This window comes from Phacochoerus africanus, chromosome 11 (assembly GCF_016906955.1).
Source record: "Phacochoerus africanus isolate WHEZ1 chromosome 11, ROS_Pafr_v1, whole genome shotgun sequence".
Classification (NCBI taxonomy): domain Eukaryota; kingdom Metazoa; phylum Chordata; class Mammalia; order Artiodactyla; family Suidae; genus Phacochoerus; species Phacochoerus africanus.
In genome coordinates, this window is record NC_062554.1 from 21,370,774 (window position 1) to 21,384,243 (window position 13,470).

Consider the following 13,470-nt stretch of genomic DNA (forward strand, 5'->3'; position numbering starts at 1 on the left):
AGAATATATTTCACACGCTGAAAGGAAAAGATTTTTAAATCTAGAATACTCTATCATTTGGGATTAAAGGAGAGATTCCCAGACAAGCAAAAACTAATGGAATTCACCACCACTAAACTGGCCTTACAAGAAACACTAAAGTATGTTTTTCAGCAGAAAAACTGGAAATAAGAAGATATATGAAAGGAAAAAATCTCACTGGTTAAGGCAAATATATAGTGAAGGCAGTGAATCAGCCACTTAAAAACGCTAGTATGAAGGTTAAAAGGCAAAAGGTTACAATCAGCTATAACCACAGTAAGTAGTTAAGAGATACACAAAATAAAAAAGATATAAAATATAATGTCAAAAACATAAAGTGGTGGGGGAGTAGAAATGTTACCTTTTAGAATGTCTTTGAATTTAAATGACTATCTGCTTTTTTTTGGCTGCACCTGTGGCATATGGAGGCTCCCAGGCTAGGGGTCAGATTGGCCCTGCAGCTGCCGGCCTACGCCATAGCCATGGCAACAACGCCAGATCCAAGCTGTATCTACAACCTACAGGTCATGGCAACGCCAGGTCCTTAACCCATTGAGTGAGGCCAGGAATCAAACCCGCATTCTCATGGATACCAGTCAGGTTCATTACTCGTTGGTCGTGGGAACGACAAACTATCTGCTTAAAATAGACAACTATATATACAGGTTGATATATATATGAATCTCATGATAACCACAAACCAAAAACCTACAATGGATACATAAATAAAAAGAAAGGAATCCAAACATAACACCAAAGGAATACATCAAACCACAAGGGACGACACTAAGAAAAGAAGACAGGAAGAGAGAAAAACTACAAAAACAAGCAGAAAACAAATGAAATGGCAATAAGTATATACTTATTGATAATTGAATATAAATGAACTAAATGCTCCAACAAAAAGACACAGGGTAGCTGAATGGACAAAAAAAAAAAAAAAAGGGAGTTCCCGTCGTGGCACAGTGGTTAACGAATCTGACTAGGAACCATGAGGTTGCGGGTTCGGTCCCTGCCCTTGCTCAGTGGGTTAACGATCCGGCCTTGCCGTGAGCTGTGGTGTAGGTTGCAGACCTGGCTCGGATCCCGCGTTGCTGTGGCTCTGGCGTAGGCCGGTGGCTACAGCTCCGATTCAACCTCTAGCCTGGGAACCTCCATATGCCGCGGGAGCGGCCCAAGAAATAGCAACAACAACAACAACAAAAAGACAAAAGACAAAAAAAAAGCAAGACCTATCGAAATGCCGCCTACAAGAAACTCTCCTCAGGTTTAAAAAGACATGAACTGAAAGTGAAGAATTGGGAAAAAGATAATTTCCATATAAATAGAAGAGGAAAGAAAGCTAGGGTAGCAATACTTATATCAGATAAAATAGACTTTAAAACAAAAACAACAACAAAAGACAGACAAGAGCAATACATAATGATAAAGAAATTATAACATTTTATATTCCGAACATAAGAGCACCTAAGTATATAAAGCAAACACATTCATGGCTCAGTGGTTAACGAATCTGACAAGCATCTATGAGGACATGGGTTCGATCCCTGGCCTTGCTCAGTGGGCTAAGGATTCAGTGTTGCTATGAGCTGTGCTGTACGTCATAGACACAGCTTGGATCCTCTGTTGCTGTGGCTGTGGTGTAGGCCAGTGGCTACAGCTCCTTTTTGATCCCTAGCCTGGGAACCTCCATATGCCATGGGTTCGGCCCTAAAAAGACAAAAATAAAAAATAAAAAATAGAGCAAACAATAACAGAAATAAAAGGAGGAAGAGCAATCAATAATAGTAGGGGACCGTACTACAAAGGCAGGCTTCAGATTTAGTGCAATGTCTATCTATTAATGACATTTTTCACAGAACTAAACAAATAATTCTGAAAGTTGTATGGAACCACCAAAGGCCCTGAAGAGCCAACGCAATCTTGGGAAAGAAGAAAAAAGCTGGGAGTATCATGCTCCCAGATGTGAAACTGTACTACAAAGCTGTAGTAATAAAAAATTATGTGTCTACAAAAACAGACATATGGATCAAAGAAACAGAATAGAGAGTCCAGAAATAAACCTATGTTCATATGGCCAATTATAAGTCAAGAATATACAATGAGGAAAGAAGAATCTTTTCAAAAAATGATGTTGGGAAAACTAGATAGCTACACATAGAAGAATTAAACTGGACCATTTTCTTATACCATATACAAAAATAAACTGAAAATGAATTAAAGACCTAAAACCATAAACTCCTAGAAGAAAACATTGGTAATTTGCTCTTTTAGCATCAATCTTATCAATATTTTGAGAAGTCTCTCTCCTCAGGCAAGGGCAACAAAAGCAAAACAAAAAATAAAAATAAAAAACAAAAAAAAAACAGGAGTTCCCGTTGTGGTGCAGTGGTTAACGAATCTGACTAGGAACCATGAGGTTGCGGGTTCGGTCCCTGCCCTTGCTCAGTGGGTTAACGATCCGGCCTTGCCGTGAGCTGTGGTGTAGGTTGCAGATGCGGCTCGGATCCCGTGTTGCTGTGCCTCTGGCGTAGGCGGGGGGCTACAGCTCCGATTCGACCCCTAGCCTGGGAACCTCCATATGCCGCGGGAGCGGCCCAAGAAATAGCAACAACAACAACAATAACAACAACAACAAAAGACAAAAAAAAACCAAAAAAACAAATGAGACTACGTCTAACTAAAAAGCTTTTGAACAGTGAAGGAAACCACCAACAAAACAAAAAGGCAAAGAGAAGATATTAGAAAATGATATATCCAATAAGGGGTTGATATCCAAAATATCTAAGGAACTCATAATATCAAAGAAAAAAAGCAACCTACTAAAAAAAAAAGAGTCAGAGAACCTGAATAGACATTTTCCAAAGAATACATAGAGATAGCTAAAAGCATATAAAAAATTGTCTAGCATCACTAATCATTAGGGACATGCAAATCAAAATCACAATGTGATATCATCATACATGTATCAGATATGGCTATTTTCAAGACAAAAAGAAGTAGTACTAAATGTTGGACAGGAGGTGTAGAAAGAGAACCCTCATACACTATTGGTAGGAATGTAAATTGGTGCAGCCACTATGGAAAACAGTATGGAGTTTCCTCAAAAAAAACCTAAAAATAGAATTACCATATGAGCTAGCAATTCCACTTCTGGGTATTTATCCGAAAAAATGAAACACTAATTTTATTTTTCTTTTTTTTCTTTTTTTGTTGTTGTTGCTATTTCTTGGGCCGCTCCCGCGGCATATGAAGGTTCCCAGGCTAGGGGTTGAATCGGAGCTGTAGCCACCGGCCTACGCCAGAGCCACAGCAACGCGGGATCCGAGCCAGGTCTGCAACCTACACCACAGCTCACGGCAAGGCCGGATCGTTAACCCACTGAGCAAGGGCAGGGACCGAACCCGCAACCTCATGGTTCCTAGTCAGATTCGTTAACCATTGCGCCACGACAGGAACTCCTGAAACACTAATTTTAAAAGATGTACATACCCCTACTCGTTGCAGCACTATTTACAATAGCCAAGATACGGAAGCAACATAAGTATCTCTCCATAGATGAATGGATAAAGAAGATGTGATATATACAATAAAATATTATAAAAAGATGTCATAATAAAGAATGAAATCTCGCCATTTCTGGCAACATGGAAGGAACTGGAGGGTACTGTGCTAAGTGAAATAAATCAGACAGAAAAACTGATAGTGTATGATTTAATTTATATGTGCAACTAATAAACAATACAAACAAAACAATAGAATCCTAGTGAGCAAAATGGTCGTTGCCAGATTGGAGGGGGTTGGTGGTATGTTAGAAATAGGTGAAGGCGATTAAGAGGTAAAAACTTACATGTATAAAATAAGACAAGGGGGAGTTCCCGTCGTGGTGCAGTAGTTAACAAATCCGACTAGGAACCATGAGGTTTCGGGTTCGGTCCCTGCCCTTGCTCAGTGGGTTAACGATCCGGTGTTGCCGTGAGCTGTGGTGTAGGTTGCAGACGCGGCTCGGATCCCGAGTTGCTGTGGCTCTGGCGTAGGCCGGTGGCTACAGCTCCGATTCGACCCCTAGCCTGGGAATCTCCATATGCCGCGAGAGTGGCCCAAAGAAATAGCAAATAAAATAAAATAAGACAAGGGGCTGTCATGTACACATAGGGAATATAGTCAACCATATTTTAAGAATTATGTATGGTGATAGATGGTAACTGGTCTTATTAAAGTGATCATTCCATAATGTATAAAAATACTGAATCACTATGCTAGGTACACTGGAACCTAATATGATATTGTATGTTAATTATAACTCAATTAAAAAGCAATGAGAAGGAGTTCCTTGGTGGCTCAGTGGGTTACTCCATTGTCACTGCTGTGGCTGGGGTTGCAGCTGTGGCACAGGTTCAATCCCTGGCCCTGGAGTTGCAGGAAAAACAAAAAGCAAAAAACCACCAAGACCCCTGCCACCACCAAATCCACAAAACAAAGGCAAAACAAAACAAAAAAGAAACACAGAATGCAAATGAGTGAGAAGAACATTTACAATCCATTCTGACTTTTTTTTTTTTAAGTAAATCATTCTTTGGAAATTTTACTTATTATTAAGCTAATAATATGTTAAATAGGTAATTTTCCCAGTATTGTCTGAGGACAGAGAAACTAAACACTATATGTCAATACCTACCTACTCCCTGAAAATTTCAAAGGGATTCAAACTACCTGTGCAGATTTTTCAAACATGACTAAAAAACCACCTCCTTAGTTGAGGATGAAGGATGAGAGAAATATTAAAGGAAAGCAGTTGAGAACACTGTAATGTTTTTTCCTCACCACTTGCTCTTAGATAAAGGAAAAGGTGTCCTTCTCCTTACTTCAGGCATATTGAGAAAGGTTTCAAGAAACCATAATTTGAGATCTAAAATGACTAGTTGTGCCTATTGTCCTAGCGCCAGAATGAAAAGTGGTATCTACATTGGGAAAGAATTTAGTTTCCCCTGATGACAGGGGGAGATGTTTATTTGTCAAGGACCCGAGGAAGATTGTATAGTAGGGAGCCACAGTGAAGATTTCTTAAAAAATAAACTGTCCAGGAGTTCCTCCCTTGCTCAGTGGTAACGAACCTGACGAGTATCCATGGGGACGTGGGTTCCATCCCTGGTGTCGCTCAGTATGTTAAGGACCAGCATTGCCGTGAGCTGTGGTATAGGTCACAGACGCAGGTTGGATCCTGAGTTGCTGTGGCTGTGGTGTAGACTGGCAGCAACAGCTCCCATTTGATCCCTAGCCTGGGAACTTCCATGTGCTGCAGGTACAGCCTTAAAGAGACTAAATAAAATAATACAAAATAAAAATGAACTGTCCAACGGTGAGCCTCATTATAAATGTGTTCATTAGATTCATAAAGAAAAGGGTAGGGATCGTTAGTGGATGACCAAGATGAAGACATTGCTGACATCAAGGGTATGGAAATCTGATGTCTCTAACCTTGAAAATTAAGAGCTTACGATGCGCCAGTTACTATATGGTTGTTTATATTTCATTTAATTCTTTTAATACAGTGAGTATGTACTTTTATTAGTTCCATTTTAGAGATGAGAAAACTAAGGCAGAGAAAAATAAAGGAACTTGGCCTCAGGTCATAAGCTAGTAAGTATAACATCCAGAATTCAGACTCAAGTAGTCTGACTCCAGTAAATGCTCTTAACCACTATACGATATTTTAAGAATAAGAGAGTGAGGTCAGAGGCACTGATGAGTTAATGGAAAGAGTTTTTGAAATCATAATAATTTTGGCTTGAATCCCTTCTCTGTTGTATGAAATCTTGGGCACATGAAATTTTCTGAGTATGAATATTTTTTGATGATGATAATATCATCTTCCTTTATTAATTTTTTAATTAAAGAGCTCTCCCGTACAAAAGGGTAATGTGTAAAGCATATAAAGCACAGTAGGTGGCTCAATACACAGTAACTCTCATACTAGGGGAATATTTTATTGGGCAGAAAGAAGACTATGTATTTAAATTTATTTTTTATTTTGCAATTAGATGACAGAGATAACTATGTCTGCAAAGTGCCTAGCAGATGCTTGGTATTTAAAGTCAGTTTGATTTGAATCTGGTTTTGGAGTTACTTTTTTTTTTTTGCTTTTTAGGGCTGTACCCACAGCATATGGAGGTTCCCAGGCTACAGGTCAAATTGGAGCTACAGCTGCCAGCCTACACCTCAGCCACAGCAACCACAGGATCCAAGCCTTGTCTGCGACCTATACCACAGCTCATGGCAATGGTGGATCCTTAACTCACTGAGAGGGGCCAGGGATTGAACCTGAGTCCTTATGGATGCTAGTTGAGTTCCTTACCAAACGGGACACTCCCTAATGTGTTAATTGAGTCCTTAACAGTGAATGAGATTTGTGAGAAAGAGGTGTAGAGTGGAAAGACTAGTGGCCATTAGGTTGCGAGACATGAAATGGACCCATGAAGGAATGATCAGAGAAACTGTAGCTGTGTTTTGTTAAGCTGAAATCAAAAGAATTTGCACTTCCTAAAGAGAAATGCGTGCTCTAATGGGAATTACCTCTTACCTGAATACCTAGTATCATGAATAAAAAGATTGCTGAAAATGAAATATTTATCATAGACAATCCACAATGTGTCACAGGCAGATATTTTTTAAATTGTATTTTTAAATAAAAGTTGCTTTTCTCCTTCCTTGAAAATAACTGGTGAATTAGAAATGTTGTTATTCATTCCTACTTGTTATCATGTAAACACTTAAATGGCTTATTGGGTTTCTATTGGACTTTTTTTCAGAATAGCAAAAGAAAAATAGTCCTTTCCATGGGGAGTTTAATACTACCTTCTCCTTTCAATTTCTAATTTCTATTGCATTTTTTTTCAAAGTAATCGTTTCTGCTGTTTATTTAACAACCAAATATTTGTCAAGCACCTACTAGATGGAAGGCACTGTTGTAGGATCTCTGGGGATTACAAAAATAAGTTTAAAAACAATCACTGTCTTTAAAGCCAGTATATCTCAGTGAAGAAGAAAGGTATTTACACAGAAACTATGAGTACAAATCACTACCAAACAAGCCTTAATATTCATACTACATGAAAAAAGTTTTCAAAGGGGCTAAGGATTCCACACTCAGCAGTGAAGATATATAGGATCGGGACAGGTAGAAATAAGAAGTGAGGAAAGGAAGCATTGCCTCAAAATTGGAGTAATTATGAAGAGTTAAATTTTAAGATTTTATTTTTCTGCTTGTAGTAAGCTAATGCATAATTTTGATGTGTTGCACGAACTAATTATCAAAGAACCTACATCAGCCCTCTTCCCTTGATTTTTTATTTAGCCATATCAAGCGGTCGAGCTTACGTAAAAATTTTAAGACAAGTAGTTGTAACTTTCCAAAATCGTCCAATTATTTGCAAAATGCCTTCTCAGGTGTAATCCTAAAGTTCACATTAGTATATAAAGGAAATTTTATCTTGGGCCTGCCATGTACTGAAAAGGTGGGAAAAGATTCCTTTTTTGCAAATGCATTGGCCAAAAGAATCTAACCCATTCAAGATGGGAGAACTAATTTAGTTGCTAGCAGTTTATTTTATTTATTTCTTTTTATGGCCACACCCACAGTATATGGAAGCTCCCAAGCCAGGGGTTGAATCCAAGCCCTACCAGTGGCAAAGCCAGATCCTTTAATCCCCTGCCCAGTGCTCCTCAGTGACCCAAACCTCTGCAGGTGGATTCTTAACTCACCACACCATGGCAGGAACTCCATTAGCAGTTTATTTTTGGTGCTTTCAGGAGTGCTTCCTATGAAATAAATTAAGGTTTTTATCAGATGACTAATACACTGCAGGGATAAAATAGTCCTCAGAGTTTTGGAGCAAACCTTTTTTCTCTCTGAAGGGTGTCACAGAATCTTAAAGGTTTGTTATCAAGGGAATATAGTAGAAGGAAAATAATGGCCCTTTGTACAGATTTTGTTAAATCCTAGCTTCCTTCACAGAGTATCAACTCACTATCATAACTGTTACTTCTCCAGAGAAAAGCTTAGAGAAATCTATCTCTACCATATTTTGCATTATCATTCATATAGTTTTTCATAATGTGTGCTGCCAAGAAAAAGCAACCATTTATTAGATAAGAGATTCAGACTCTACTTCATTTTTTTTTTTTGTAAAAAAGAGGGACTCTGTGATATTCAGTCATATTTTAGTCACCATAATAATAATAGAATTTATTAAACACTAATGATGTATCAGATGCTGAGCTTATCTGATACATCATTAGTATGTATCAGTATGTATTCAGATACTGAGTTTATCACACACCTCAAGTTGTAGGCATCATGGTATAATGAAAAGAGCTCATGTTTTAGGGAGAGGTAAGTTTGAGTTCAAAACTGACTTTTGACTCTCTAACTATCTGGGTGCCTTGAATAAGCTGCATATCCTCTCTGAGTCTCATTCCCTTATGTTTTAGAAAGGTACAAAATTATCTAATAGATATTATATGTGTAAAACCTCTTCCATAGCACTTGACGCATAGTATGTGATCAGTAAATTTATAAGCCTAAAGGTAGGCTCACAAAATTTATCCATGCTTTGAATAACATTGTCTTAATATTTCTCACCATGTGACCTTAGCTTCACCAGTTAGAGGACAGAGTGTAAATACATATTTTTAGCATACAAAAAGCTAGATTTGAGTGCATATTAATGTTGAGTCAAAAGACAGAAATTACTGTCAATACAATGCCTTGTTAACAACTGAAAAGCCAAGTCTGGTGACTTGCTGCTTCCCTTTGGATCCTCGTGGCAGCTTTCTACATATAAATTATTTTTTTCCACCAGCCCCCACCCATTTTCCTTGCCCTCCCTCATCTGCAGTTTGAAGATCACTATTAGCATTCTCTTCTTTGGCTCCTCTGATGTTCCAGACACTCATAAGACATACCACAATCTTTCCTGCCAGATATGAACAAAGCTCTGAAGTCAATGACAGTTTTCACAGAACTTTTTTGAAAACCATCCTATGATGAGCAATTAGTAAGTTGTCTCCTTATTGGGGCTTGCATGCAATTAGTGCTAATCTTTTATGGGTATTTGTGAACGTGTTTGCTTTTGATCTAGATCCATTGGAGTATTTTTAAAATCTCTCAAAAATGTGTTGTGTCATTGGAGGCCTTGGATATCATTCATTACATAGTTTTAAAGTTTTTTTCCTAGTCACTTTTTGCTGGTATATAAAATGCAAATTGATATTTGTAGGCTCGATTTACTGAGTTTACTTGCTAATTTATATAGACTAAATGGAGATTCTCTTGGATTTTCCACATCTATAATCATGTTATCCACAAATAATGACAGTTATTTCTTCCTTTCTAATACATTTGTCCTAACGGGATCTCCAGTATAGTGTTAAACAGAAGAGGTAATAGTGGGCATCTTAATCTTGTTCCTGATCTCATGCTGCAAACTTCAAAGATTTTACCATTAATCATGAAGCATTCCATGAGGGTTTGACGGCTGTTCTTTAATATATTAAAGAAGATTCTACTTCTAGTATGCTAAGAGTTTATAAGATGAATAGATATTGAGAGGTATCAATGCTTTCTCTGCTACTATTGAGATAATCATATGATTTTCTCCTTTATTTTCTAAATATGGTGAATTATATGATTTTCAAATATTGAAACAACCATCTTGATGCAGTTATCAGCTAATATAATGAGGATTTTTGCAACTATGTTTATGAGAGATATTAACTTGTAATATTTCTTTCTTATAATGTCTATATCAGGTTTTGTTATCAAGATTACACTGGCTAGTAAAATTGGAAGTGTTCCCTCTTTTTCTGTCCTCTAAAAGTTTAGCAGAGTTAGTGTTATTTTTTTCCTTAAATGTTTGTAATAAGTTACCACTAAATTTATCTGTGCCTAGAGTTTCCTTTGTGGGAAGCTTTTTATTTTCAGATACTTTTTTTTTTTTTTTTACTGGATATGGGACTATTCAATTTTTATAGTGCATCATGAGTATGTTACAATAAACTGTGTTTTAAAGTAACATTAATTTTATCAAAATTTCACTATTTATTAGCAAATGTCTTTCATTATTTCTATCATTTTAATTTCTCTCATATCTAATAATAATGTCCTCACTTTCATTCCTGATAATACTTGTGCTCATGTTTAATCTTCCTAACAATTGATGTAGTGAGTATTATTATTTTCTCACATCTTGCAAAGGAGTAACAAAACTCAAAGAGCTCAAGTTTACTTAGCTAGAAAGCACAGAGCTAGGACTCAAAGCAAGTTCTGTAGCCTCAAAAGCCTATATTCTTTACAAACAAGTCATACTTGCTTCATAGTACATTGTAGTCATGGCTGTGCTGATTTTTTAGTGCTTTCAGGGAAGAAAAATGAATACTGGGGCTAAGCTTCTGTCTGAGAAAATAACAGGAACAGGAAAAAGATAAATGGACTTTCCTCACTCTCTAAACACTCAGACACATTTGACATTGGTACTGTGAATCATTTTCCACTTAACGAGTGGCGTTATATGCTCTTCAGTTTCTCTGAAGAGCTCCTCCCCATCCTATTAGAAAATGCTGAATTATCTTTTAAGTACCAGCTTCTATTCTGTGAAGAATTCCTGCTATTCTGTTCTTCTACAGTATTCTGTGTCTTTGATTCCACGAAGGATTCCTTGACTCTCCCAACAAAATAGATATCTCTGTTGTATTACCACTGAAGTTATTGAAGAAAGTTCTATTATAGCTCATATATTTACAGATAATATTCTCAACATGCCTATAAACATCTGCCTCACCTACTGAATTATCAATCTCTTGAGGACAATGGGAACTATGTCTCCTGCATCCACTCTATGTCCTGTGTTCAGCTTAATCACGAAGCAGGTACACAGTGAAACATCTTCATTATTTTATAGGACTAATTATTTTTACATGCTTTTCCCCATCTCCCCTAAGAACTTATCCCTCAAGGAATCTACCACAGTAGAATTTTGCTTGGCATGTACTGTGTTCTCTACATATGGAATTTCTCAAAAGTCAGAATAGTTTAAACTACTTAGCTTATTTGAGGCTCCAGCTCTAATTATTTTAAGTGGCAATATCTATACATGGCTACAAAACCTGAAGTACATTTTAAATGTTCACATTTAATTAATTCATGCTTAAAACATACACATTCACAGACTCAATAGCTATCTGTATTATTTCAATCAGAGATAGTACCCAAGTCTGAATTTGATCTAAATTTAAGGTTTTACTAAATATGACACTCAAAACAAGTATTTTTCCTGGTCCCCTTCTTTTTGCCACTCCTCTCTATTCTCCCTTGTTCTACAGTTTATGAACGTACTAGGTCATGAGCAAACCAAAACTATCTGAGGCGCCTCACTCAAGGCCTAAGAAACCCAGGGAGAATTTAGAGCTGCAGTATGGGACAGAGCCACTAGGTGGAGCTCCATAAAATCTATGGTCATCTCCTGCCCATGAATCACTTTAGACCATGGGATGCTGATGCTGGAAAGGACCTGGGAAAGCAAGGAACCAATCCCTTCAGTTTCACAGAGGGGAAATCTGGGGGCCCATCAGGGAAAGAACTAACCCAGGTCACACACTGAATTAGTGAAGCCAAGCAGGACCCTGCGGAGCCATTCCAGGTACAAAAGATTTTCTGTGCTCCCTGTCTCCTGTTTGTAGAAAAGCTGTAGTCTCCTAGGCCTCCTCTGAGTCACCAAAGATCAGGCTCAAGCAGTTAACGATTAGTACAGCAGAAGTACAGCAGAGTCACAGAATCTTTAGTTCCTCTCTGAAAGACATAGATAACAGTGTCCAGTGCACTTTCCTGAGTTGTTTTGCAGATACTATAATAACCACCATCAGAGGGAAAAAGCTAACTATATGATAACCAGACGGTAGCCAGGACATAAGCTGCTGAATCTTGAGCAGTGCTGACTCTATGGCTTGCACAATTCCAGGAACCGGCCTCAAGGAAATGGGAATAAACAGACCCTGAAGTTGCAGATTAGCTATGTTTAAAACCATCTTAAGATAACACTGACCAGAGCACAACATGACTAGTTCCAAGATGACTGTCAGATTTCTGACTGTTCTATTCTGAACATCGTGTCTGTCTGCGCACCCCTGAAACCTTCCAGTTTTCCCCCGTAACTCCCTTTTCCCTCTAACTGGCAAGGGGAAAATGGTTTGGGGAATGATAGTCCACTATCTCCCCAGGTTGCCAGCTTCCCAATGAAAGCATCTTTCTTTTCCCACCAACCCTTGTTTCTCAAATATTGCCTTCTGAGCCATGAGTAGCTGAACTTGAGCTCGGTTCTGGCTCCAGCTGGTAACATTAGTAGTAAACACAAAATCAGCGCCCAGAGTCTGCATGGCTGCACCTTTGCATTTGCTGCAGTAATTATTTTGCCACTAGAGGTGTGAATGGAAAAGGTGTACAGCTTAAATACAAACAGGATACATGACTAATCAATCTCCTCATGGTGAAGCAAAGCAGTATTGGCATAACATTAATTAACTTGTGTTCTGGAGTCACATACTGTTAGCCAAAGAAAGTGAGCTTCATGGCCAGTGCTTGCAACAGTGTGCATTTGAATGAAGGTATCTCAGCTTCTTTCTACTGGATAATCAAAGAAGCCTTATATCACTGTTCTGCTTCATTTATAGGAAGGAGTTTGGGCAGAAGGAGTGGAAAGGACTAGTTTTTCCACTGACAAACTCTGTGGTATCAAAGGAAAGTTTCCTGCCCATTGTTTCCATGGGAGAAATGGTGGAGTCTGCTTTGCCTAATGAGCAGAGTCAGAACAAGGAGTTATGGGGATTTGGAATAAGGTAATTATAGGACAAAACTGATCATGACAGGTTATCATTGGTAACTTCCATGCGCCTTCGGTCCTATCAGGTCCCTTTTCCCACAGCTGTCCTCATTCTACCACATCTCTGTCTCAGAAGGGAATGTGACAAATAAACCAGTTAGATCTCAGAGTGCTCTAAGAACCGGAAACACAACGGATACGGATGATTGTGGTATTAGGGAAAATATGATTCAAATGTCTAGCAAAATCTCTGGCACATACACAGCAGTGTTTTTTTAAAAAATGGCTGCAGAGTTCTCACTGTGGCATATTGGGTTAAGAATCCAAATGCAGCGGCTCAGGTTACTGCAGAGGCACGGATTAGATCCTTGGCCTGGCATAGTAACTTAAAGGACCCAGCACTGCTGCAGCTGCATTCTGTGGCTTGGATTCAATCCCTGGGAACTTCATAAGCCACGGGTGCAGCTTTTAAAAAAAAAAAAGAAAGAAAAGAAAAGAAAAAAAAAAAGCCTGCCATTTCTATGTCCTTTCATTCTTCTCAGATATGGTTGTATTTAAAGAAAAACTAAAGTGAGAA